This window comes from Cajanus cajan, chromosome 4 (assembly GCF_000230855.2).
Source record: "Cajanus cajan strain Asha chromosome 4, NIPB_CcT2T_4, whole genome shotgun sequence".
Taxonomy (NCBI): Eukaryota; Viridiplantae; Streptophyta; class Magnoliopsida; order Fabales; family Fabaceae; genus Cajanus; species Cajanus cajan.
This window is the reverse complement of record NC_138520.1, coordinates 71,331,296-71,344,152: the sequence shown is the minus strand read 5'-3', so window position 1 is coordinate 71,344,152 and position 12,857 is coordinate 71,331,296.

Here is a 12,857-nt window from a genome sequence, read left to right as displayed (position 1 = left end):
GGTACTATAAGACTTTTTTTTTTTTTTTTTAATTTTAACATGTGCCGCATGCGCATTACCTAAAAATATAACAATATTATTATTATTGTATGATGACAGTAGTATTAGTTATGTGCATGCATATAAATGAAAGAATTCATTTATAATATGTAACACAAATTGACAATTCCATCGTGAAAAATGTTATATAATTCTTCGAATTATCTTTTGAATCAGTTAATGAGTTACATGTGTCAATCATTTCAGATAAAATATTTTTTTAATTATAATATTTTGAAATCTTAAACTTTTGGAAAATTTAAGTTTGGGAAGGAAGAATCATTTCTCTTCCATCGTATATGTATAATGATGTTTTAGAAAAATGGAGAAAACTTTCTATCACCTGGATGGAGACATAAAGAAGGTAGGTAAGGTTTGTGGGCGGTCCAAGAACTAGAGTTAAGCGTTTTTCTTTTAAATGAAATTGAAAGAAGAAAAAAGAAAGTGTTGCTGTTGAGTAATGACACATGTTAATTAAGATTAAAAGAAAAGAATTTCGATGTACCCAACACTAAAACTGTACCGTCATGGTCGGATACCGACTCCCTCAAGCTCCCACGGTTACGGTCGGACACCGACTCCCTCAAGCCCTTTCGCCTTAACGGCTCAGGGCTGGAAGGCAAGTGTACCGTCATGGTCGGATATCGACTCCCTCAAGTCCTCACGGTTACGGTCGGACACCGACTCCCTCAAGCTCTTTCGCCTTAACGGCTCAGGGCTGGAAGGCAAGTGTACCGTCATGATCGGATACCGACTCCCTCAAGCCCTCACGGTTACGGTCGGATACCGAGATGGTGGACATGTGTACGGTGGCTTCGCTAGTGACTCAACCAGCTTCCCAAAGGTGAGCTCGGTTTTCAGCGGACTTGACACGGGAGCACCCCATATCGGATTTCTCTCGACACCTCGGCATGGGCCCAACCAATCAAAACATGTATGGGCCCTCGGTATGGACCCCGTCGGTCAAAACCTGACTGGGCCCTCGGCATGGACCCGTTGGTCAAAACCTGATTGGGCCCTCGGCATGGTCCCTGTCGGTCAGAACCTGGCTAAACCTGTTCCCTTTATTCCCGCGCCATCGAGATAATAACGGTTAGCAAAATCTCGCCATTCTCGGGGCCCAAGAGGCCCACGAACGACATACTATAAAACCCAAAACCCTAGAGTTGAGAAGGCAGATTACACTTTTAAATGCTCTGGCTCTAAGGCACGATCTAGGAAAAAACCCTAGTCCACCCTTTGGCCGGAACAAAAACTAATTCAAAGTAACCTCCCAACAGCACCCATTAAAATTAAAAAAAAAAAAGGAGTTTGCAGTACCTAAAACTGGGACTAATTAAAAAAAAAAAAACTAAAAATAGTCCTCTAGAAGGGAAAACAACACATTAAAATTAAAAACGGAGTCCTACACTATCCAAAAGTGAGACTAATTAAAAAAAATTAAAAATATTCCCCCAATAAGAGATAGTGGAACTAATAAAATAAAATAAAATATGTTCTTCTAGTGGAGAACAACGTCATCAATAAATACATTAAAAAAAAGGTAACATTAGAATTGATATTGTCACAAAATTGATGCCACATGTCCACTTTTTACCATTTTTTCAAAAAAGAAATTACGTGAGATTAGAGTTATTAGATCGAGTAGTGATAACCATAGTTAACTGCCCAAAAGTGATAAATAAATTAAAACAGTCTTAGTTACATAAATTATTTTCATAATGACCCTACTTAAATCAAAAAGTCAAACAATTTATTATATAAGAAGTAATAGTGTAGTAACAATGTTTAAAAAAAGAATAGTATATTAACAATAAATGAATTTGATATATATGTAATTAGAGATGTGTATTTTTAATTATTTTATCATTTTAAATATTTAATTTAATGAGACTAATAATTTATTAAATGGATTCTACGTCCATTTGATTAGTTAAAAAAATATGATACTATGCTAAATAAATGTAATTATTTCATATTTGATTTACAAAAGAGTTATGAAATAAGACAAAAAAAAATGATAAGACAAAATTCTATTTTTGTTACTCAATAAATAACAAAATATTTTTTTGTTTCAAGTATAAAAATAATTATTATCATGTTAGTTATATTAATATCACTTCAACATTTATTATTGTTATCCAACACCATTATCATCATTGTCTATTACCACTATCATTAACTACCATTATCGTCATCAACCATCGCCTTGTCTTGGATATCATTGTTGTTATTATTGTTGTCATTATTACAATTATCGTTACCATCGTTCTCACTAATGATTATGATTATGATGATGATAATAATAATAATAATTTATGATAATTAATATTAAGATATTATTACCATCATCATATTTTTGCGAGTTAAGTTGGGTTATCGGGTTAAATTGAGTAATTTTTATGTTATCCAATTATAATTAGATTTAATAATGGGTAAATACTTTACTACTTGATAAATTCGAACCAACTTAACTTATAATAAATTATTAAATTAAATTAAAAATACTACACACAACACATGATACACTCCTTTGTTATGCTGACTCACATAAACAAAATACTGACTAAGATACTTACCCTGAAACAACTAAGATCAATTGTTGTATCACACTGTCATAGGCATAGTTTTAAAAACCGGACCGGTCATCGAACCGGTTAAGGTATTGGTCAGTGGGTCAAAGGTTGAACCGGTGGGTCACTGGTTGAACCACATGACTCGATTTTTATTTATTTTTGTTAAAAAATATTCATATTAAATATATTTATACTTATAAATTTTAAAAAATTCATATCTTATTTTAAATTTAAATTTTTCTATCTTATTTAAAAAAAAAATTTATTTTGTAAAAAAATACATAAAAAAATTACATGTTAAACGGTATATTAATACAAATTAAAAATATAAATAATATGTACATATATAATATGCTTGCAATTAATATCACTAAATAATATATGTAATATTTACATAGATATTGAATTATTAAATATATAATTTAAAATTAATAATATACTATAAAAGTTATTTAAGTTGTATATATTGCAAACAAATATATTAGAACAAGTAGTCATTGTTATATTTAATAAGACTCCTTACTTTTTCATTAAGAGATTCAATTTTTATTATTCTTTTTGTGATTTATGGTCCCTTAAAAAATTTTTTTTTTTTAAAAAAAAAAGTGGTTGAACCGGTTTGACCCACCGGTTCACCGGTTGAACCGGAAAATTAACCGGTTCAATCCGATTTGAAACGGGTCGACTGCATAACCGATCCAACTTCAGATTCGGACCGGCTGGACCACCGGTTCCCGGTCCAATCGGTCCGACCGGCCGGGTCGGTCCGGGTTTTAAAACACTGGTCATAGGGACTACTTGCAGGGATGACAATGTAAACCCGTACCAATTGATAATATTCGAACCCGCATCGACTTTGATGGGAAATACCTAGTTTGATCAGGTATGGGGTACAAGTACTGGTAAAACGCAAAATATTAAATCGGGGACCCATCCCTGTTCTCAATTTATTACCCATCTCCGATTTGATTGTTTTAAAGAATTTTAATATTTAAGAATTAGTGTCTCTAAAGTCTCTTGATTAAAATATGAGATAGACAAACAACCCAATTACCATTATAATATAATAGAAAGATAAACTAAAAATATTGTGTATTTGTTTTTGCAAAAAAAAAAATTAATTTTTGACGGATATGAATATGAGTATGAGTATACTCAATACCCGACAAAGACGGGAATGAGATGAAAATTACATACTCATCAAGTATCAGAGATAGGGATGGAGACAAGTTTGAAACACGGATACGGGAATAGGTATCATGAAACCCATACCTATCCCACCCATTACCATGCCTAACTACTTGTTATGTAATTCAAAATTTATTACTCTAATAACATAATATTTATGTGTTTGAGATATTTATAATTTCTCATTTATATAAAATATTGTTGTAATGCTAGTTATTTATACTTTAAATTATATATTAAAATTTGAATTTAATATATATTTTTAATTTTTTATTTGTTTTAACCTTTAAAATATATTTAATTTTTAATTATTGAACTTATCACTCGACTTAATCTAATCCAATTATACTCGAATTGAGTTGAATTATATATTTTAAAAATAAAAATATAAACATGAGTTACTCAATTAAATTTAATTAGACTAAATAATAAAATAGTCTAATCCGTTTCTGGAAATATGATTTTACATCGGAGGCATCCTCTAGATATCATATATTAGAAAGAAGAACAGGGCATAGTGTTTAAATAATAAGAAGGAAGAAAAAGAAAAGGGATATGTTTAGTTAGCGAGCAGAAGCCTAATTTTGGATGAGAAATTGAGTCTCAAGTAAATAAATAAATAAACCTATTTTATAAAATAGTTTCTAAAATTAAAAGTGAATATATATATATATATATATATATATATATATATATATATATATATATCAGTGTTCAATTAATTTTTTTTACAAAAATTAGTTTTCAATAAAATTGGTAATGCTTCATCAAAAATAATATGAATATATTAATTTAACAGGTTGGACTATCTTGAGTGAAGCCGCATATGAGACGAATTAAGAGTTTGGATGCATAATAGGGTCGTGTAACATGCAAGGGTATATAGGCATTTGTCTTTGATCCCATAATAAATTACATATTTATGATTTATATAAAAAAAAATTATATATTTATTGTTTAATAATTTTTATCGAGAGATATCTTCTATTCCAAGATTTAATTACATAATTGTTTTAGTTCATTCTTCAAAAAATATCTACCAAAATATTAGAAAACATTAAAACTTAGAGATTTTAAACTTTTTTTATTAATAATTATGATAATTAATTTAGAATACTGTTAATTTTAAAATGTTATATTATTTAGTAGATGTTAAGAAAAACATGTTATAATTTAATTTTTTTTAACTATCTTATTCTTTTTTCTCTTTCACTTTTCATTTTTATATTAATTTGAAAACTTAAAGGAATTGTTAAAGCAAATAACTAATTTAAATTTGTTATGTTGAATAATATTAATACATAATTTTTTTATATAATATTTTTAGGTTTTTGTCATTTTATCTTTTTTTTTTCCAATATCATTTATTTATATTTTTTTAGTATTATCTTTTATATTATTTTAGGTTTAAATATATTTTTAGTCCTTGTAATTTTTTTTTGTTTTTCATCCTTCTAAATTTAGAATTATTATTTTTAGTCTCCATTATTATTTTTAACTACTTATTTGTTCATTGAAATGTTAAGTAATCATCTCATATACTAGCTACAATTGATAGTGATATTATACTAGTATGTGATATATATATATATATATATATATATATATATATATATATATATATATATTTAAATTTTTTTACAAATTCTTAAAATAAATGTTATTTATATATTTTAGGACCAAAATCTAAAAGTTTTCATTTTACAAAATTTAAAACATATTTAGGTCATAATTTTATTACACATTATAGAATTATAGTAATATAAAATATCAAATAAAAGAAAAATCTGATTATAAAAGGTAAAAGAATGAATAATTTTACAACTCAAACAATTGAAAGATTTATAAGAAAGTTAATAACTAATTTTATATTATTAAGTTTCTTTATAGATTTTGTCCTATTCTAACATGGCTTAAATCATGTTAGGGCAAGAAACAATACGTGTTCAAGGTGGTAGAGATAGGATGAAGTGATTTGTGGTTTGGTTAGCCACAATTTAGTTTCTGTGGCTTGCTAGAAATGATGTCATTTTTTAAGACAAGGTGGTGGCAATTACGGATTTAGTGGAATTAATCAAACTACGTAGCTGGAATTGGATTAAAATCAAAGATATATAAGTCATTTTTTTTACCCATTCTCAGCGTGGTTTTCTTCCCCTGATGTTTGCCTTAACTTCTGGAATAATGATTTTTTCTGATTCTATACACACCATGGTGTTAGTTTTGTATTCGATTTTCTGATTACTGAACTTATTTGATTATTAGATGACATTTTATGATCCTAGTTTTGTAATGATGGTAGACATTACAATCTGGTGATTACCTTTTGTATGGATTACGTTGGATTTTGTTTAGGTAACTTTGTATTTTGTGATGGGTTTGGGTACCTCTTGTACTCCTCTTAATTTATTTTGCTTATAAAAAAAAAAAAACGTGTTGACTACACCTATATTTGATTGCTTATGATGTAGTCTCCAAATGGTCTATATGACATTAAAAATAATCAAAGAGAGTCTCCTCTAATGTAAATTTTTCTTTTAGAAAAAGAAAAAAAAAAAAAAAAAACTCCTTTATCTTGGACACACAACTTTACGCCGAACCAGAGATGAGAGAGGGAACCAAGATCCAAAATTTACGCCAGCTATAAAGCTTCAAATTACTTCATCTTACGTATGCTTTCAACTTTAACTAATTGCAAAATTCTGTGCAGATGTCTTGTTGGAAAATGGAATGAGATGAGACAATAAAGGAATCACAAAATCTGTACCACTTTTTGACTTTCTCTTTTGTGACATACAGTACCCATTACTATTAAAAGTGATAAGATGGCATATGAAACCAGCAACATGGAATATTTACTTTTAGAAAGAACTTCCTCATGTACTCCTTTCATTCAGTTTACCTCAAATGCTTCAAATGTTAAATGTTGTAACTAGGGGTAATACCTGGTATGCAGATGCAGGGGACATTTGAGGACAAAATGATGTGGGAATTTAAATTCCATTTTTTGGAGCTTCATCTTCAACTGTAAATTATCTCCCCATATAAATTCTAATGATAGAATATATTAACAATATGATTTGTGTAAACTTGGATAATGCATTTGACTAATTTGGCGTTTTCCGATGTTAAGTATGGTCACATAACTATAAAATGTTTTAGGTCCTTCACACAATTTTCAAAGGTTCTGCATCAACTCATTAATACTCGGTATTGTAACTTCTGATGCAGGTCCAAATGTCATCCATCATGTTAATGCATTTGTTTTCAGCCTACTCATCATAGTGCTCAGCTCAAGTCTAATTGATCACAATTCAAGAGGTTATTCACAGTACATTGCCCTAAACTAAATATCTTAATGGTATCTTAATTAACAAATAAAAATTCCTGCTTATGTTTGAAGATCTCAACTTCTTTCTTAATCCAAGTCATAATCTTGTGTTTGGAACTGAAGAGGTGCCAAATTCAGTCAAAATACAAAATAATTAAGAGGATCACAAGACTGAGTTAATTAACAGGATCATCTCTACCATCTGTAACAAATAACAAATGCAGAGGCAAGTTCAGATTATAAAGCATCACAAACTCACCGTTAATTATGTTTGTGTGAATAGATAATAGCTGAAAATTCTTGATATACAATGAGAATAATTTGCATCCGGCACCAGATTTTCAACATTTGACAAAGCACAACCATTGCCAGCATCTTCATGAGTATCAAATTTCAAGTTATTATTGCAGATATCACTTTCTATAATCACATGTTTTCCAGGCAACTAATGTGACTTCTATCGCAACCAAACATGTCTTGAATAACTATGGTTCTTTTGGACAAGACAAGACACAGAATCGGTGTCTAGCATTTAATTATACTTTTCTCCAATTCTAATTCCGAATTCTGACAACATTTCCCTTAAAACGATTAGCAAATCTGGCCTTGAACAAAAATAACATATTGACTGCACCATACTCCACAAACGAACTTGACAATTATTTCATGTTATATTTGTTGCGTATATGAGATATTTCAAAAGAATGGAATTAGAAGAATATATGTGTTTATATATTAAAAGTATTTTTTACACCAGTTAAAAAAAAACAATGGGATAAGCCTGTGTTTTTGAGGATGAGACTTGTGAACCTGTTTTGGTGCAAATATTCTAATTTGTTCTCGTAGGTCATGCAAATTATGGACTCTGAAAATATTTTTATTAATTTTTTATATGTGTAATAGTATTTAAGGCTCTTTAAAAGCAGCAATTAAAAAAACAAATAAATGAAAGCAAAGCAGAGCAGTAAAAAGAAATGATGAAAAAGCAGTGCATGCGGTGGCGGCAGAGATAAGATGAGACATATTTTTGTCCAAAGAGTTTAAAGTACAAGAAATGGTTCTTCATTTTTTAACTTTATCTGCTTGAATTTTAGTTGGCTTCCAACAAAACAAACTCTCATGGCATCAATGATGCTTGGAGGACAAGGAAAGAGGTCGCATCAGAAAAGAAAACAGGAAAAGTAAATTAAGTTTAGAATTGTGACAGTGCGGATCTCTCTAGTTCCTTGTAACTACTTCAGCACGTACAGCTATATTATTAAAAATGAAAGCTCGGAACCAATTATATTTTGATTTATAAAAAAAAAACACACAAATTGAGGAGAATTTCTCATAATATTACCCGTAATTAAATGTGCAACAAAAATCACGTAACATTTATCATTTTTCAATATATAATGTATGCATGCATGCTTTGGTATTTCTTTTCATTCTGATAATCTATTTTCTTATCCTTTGTGTAAATTAAAAAGGGTGTATGTGGGCTGTGGTCGAGGTGGATACCAACCGAACATGGTCACCATATGACCATGGTAAGGAATGAGGGAAAATAATATTAAAATTAATAATAATACATTCAATTATCAAATACATGGAAGGATTACCTACAAAGAAATAGTAATAATCAATGGCTTAAGGTTAACACAAATGAGGTTAACATTAAGAATAATGATCATCATCCCACTAGATTTGTTCACTCACCATCCATCCCGATCGACGCAGGTTAACTACGTATATAAGCATGATTAATTATACATAATAAATGAAATAAAAAATTATAGTTATATAATTATTTTAATATTGTTAACATTAATCACTTTGTTACAAAGTTAACCACGGTTAAATATTTCAATAATCCAATAATATTATTAATTACTTATGAGATTAACTACTATTAGAAAAATAACAACTACTGTATAATTAAACATTTTAATAATCGTATAGCACTACTATCCATGAACAATCGTATATAATCACGTTCATTTATTATTAACTACTTGTTGTGAAATAATGTCAATCATATTTATACATGTAGTTAATCACATATGGCAATTAATAAACTTATGACATCGTTATAAAAAAAAATGACATATATTGGTAGATGATTTGTTTTTATAGACATGGTGATTGTGAGTGAAACAAAAAATTACTCCTAATTATAAATATTTATGATATGTAAAATTCAAATACTTTTACTTATATCTGTTTGCAGTAAAATTAAAAAAGTTGTTCTTATGTGATTTTTTTGAGTTAATGTAAAATATACATCTAATTATTTATAAATTTCTAATTTTTAGTAACAATTTTTTCCTATACTATTTTTTTAACAGCAAAAGAAATTCATTAATCATGTACAAAAGATATCATAAACCCATTTACAATAGAAAAAAAACATAAATTGGACACGTAAATTTGTTTGCCATCACCATAAAACCTCCTCCTTCATACCCTAGGACAAATGCAAAGATTAGAGTTGCGAATGTAAATTGAAAATTCTTCTTAAAACTTGACAACCACGACCAAAAGGTAATTAAAGAGAATATCCTTGATAATTTTGTCTAGACCAAAGCCTCCATGTTCAAACACAAGTAGATTTTTATATGCCTCCACATGGTCCACATTAGGGATGACAAATATACCCGTACCCGCAGGTAATACCCGAACACGTTCCGACTTTGACGGGGAATATCCGGTTTGACCGGGTACGGGTACGAGTACGGGTAAAACCCGATACTTTAAATCGAGTACGGGTACGGGTATGTACTTACCCGCCTCGTACCCGTCCCCGTCCCCGTTTATATTTTTAATTTAATACCTACTTTTAATTTAATTATATTAAAAAAATTTAATATTTTTTATGTTTGATTATTTATTATAAAATGATATAGAAAAATAACTTAATTATAATTATAATATAATAAAAAAATAATTTAAAAATATCATATTTTTTATAAAAAAAATAAAAATAAAAAAATTGACGGGTACGGGTACGGGTACGGGTATACCCGATACCCGACGGGGACGGGGATGGGGATGAAAATCACATACCCGACGGGTACGGGTACAGGGACGGGGATGTGTTTAACTCGCGGGGACGGGGATGGGTATCATGAAACCCGTACCCGACCCGCCCTGTTGCCATCCCTAGTCCACATAGTCGTACTCCATATTATGTGCCAGGTTTATGCTTCTGACTTGAACAATAATGGATCCGAAATGAAGCTAAAATGTAATTCTAATGACTGTGATAGAGGAAAGGGGCGGTTTAACCAACTGAACCATTGTTGTTCTAATACACTGTAATTCAATTTTCTTATAAGACATTATTAAGAACTTATAAGATAAAGTTAACCACTAGCTATTATATATTTGATAATAATATCTCTTGATATTGTTAACCATATATCTATAATTATATATAGTAGGTTTATTTTTTAAAAATCATTTACCATCCTTAAAATAATATTATTTGTTTTTAAATTGCGTATAATGTTATATATTCTTTAAAAAAATTTACATCGTGTTTTAATTTTGAGAATAATAATTTCTTAGTTTGTTGTTTAAAATTATTTCTTAAAACTTGTATAATTTTTTAAATTACGATACACGTGATATTTATGATATAATTTGATAATTAAAATTGAGATTAAATCTCATTTAATTGTTAATTCTTACATTAATATTTTGTTCTCTCTCATAAGTGATATTATCTTATATAAAGGGTTATATATATCACTTAAATAAATAAATATGAGAAATTAATGTTCACTTAAAAATTAGAGGAGAAGAATATGTCATTTAAAGAGATCTTAGAAAAAAATTTATATAATTTTTCCTATATAATAATGTGAGAGTTTATATATGTATCTAACTACAACATCAATCTATCTAATTATATATATATATATATATATATATATATATATATATGATTAATTTTAACTCAAATAGTTAATAGTTTATCAAAAGATTAATTATTGATTATCATATGGATTAATTATATATAAATATAATTAACTTTATCATTGTGAATAATGAAATACAAATGATATTAACATGATTATATATAGTTATTAATTTATGATTAATAATAACACGAATTTATTAAAACATTTAATAATAGTTAATTTTAGTTCAATAATAATTAATAATATCATAAATTTATTAAAATATTTAATAGTAATTAATTGTGCTTATAATTATATTAATATATTTTAAACTGCTTATTAAACTTATAGGTTAATCGTTGTATGGCAGATGTAAAATTTGCATATATACGATAATAAATGCTTTTTTTCTCAAATACATGCAATTTCGATATTCGATAAAGCAAAAGAAACAAAAGATTAAAAAGATAGTGATAAGATGATGTCACGTCTATCAATTTCAAATTCAATGGATCAAATTTGGTCAGATCACTTTTTAACCAAAAGGAAATTTCCAAATGGAAATGATGGATTGTCGGAAGTCGGAAAATGAAATCATTTTGAATAATTAAATATTAATTTAAATTATAAAATATTAAATTAAATAATTATTTTATAATAACTTTTTTAAAAAAATATTAGTATTTTAATATTTCAAACGAAGATTCGAATACATAAATTTATTAAAAATATATTAATATTTTAACATTTCCAAGGATTCAGACACGTACTTGAAAATTGTAGCATTGCTTATTTTCAAAACCGAATCTGCCGTATTAATAACTGTCCATAACGGCTTTTTTTTGACAAAATGAAAGTTTACAATAATAGAGGGAATATTTTTAATACTCTATTATATATATAATGTCAAAATCTTTATAATATTTTTACTCTGTGAAAGAATATAATTAGAAAAGTAAAAAATTATTATTTATTAAATTTTAAAATAATAAAAAAAATTGTAAAAAAATTAAACAACTAAAAATTTATTAACCGAGAGAATAAATTTTCGTTTTTTTTATAAACTTTCTTCTGCGCCTGCCTTTCTATTTTTTATTTTTTATTTTTTTAAAAAAAGAGAATTCCGAATGATTAGAAGTTTAGGACCTTTTGCTAGCTCCACCACGTATCCACAACCTTTTCTAGGTTATCGTGAAATCCGAATGACTAAAATTGTTGTTTTTATTATAGCTTTTGAAAAGCTATATACAAAATAATTTATCATTAATTCACATTACACTAACCATATATTAAAATTAAACTCATAAATAATGTAATTTATATTAGTCGTATATACTCTATTCTCTCGGTGTGCGGTATGATATATAAGTATTTTTCGAATAATCACGCAAAAGGTATGATATATAAGTATTTTTCGAATAATCACGCAATACCAATTTTTATCTTATTTATACCTTTCTCATGCATAACATGACAATTATGATATCTTTTATTTTGTATATTATAACATAGATAATATGGAATTAAAATATCTCATAAAATAAATAAATTTAAAAATTATAAATAGAGAGAGTCACATTTTTAACATAATTAAATTTAATTAAGATAATAAAATTACAAAAATTAAAACCAATGGTCTCAAATTTAATAGCATAAAACACTCCTAAACTAGTTTTAACTATGTTTCAATGTCATCCTATCAAGATAGCCTAACATGAAGCTTAAGTTTCATTATCAACATTTTTAGTATAATATTGATGATTACTTGTAGAAAATATAAAAACAACAATAAACAAAACAAGAGAATGATAAACATCTCACTCTGATTCATGGTAT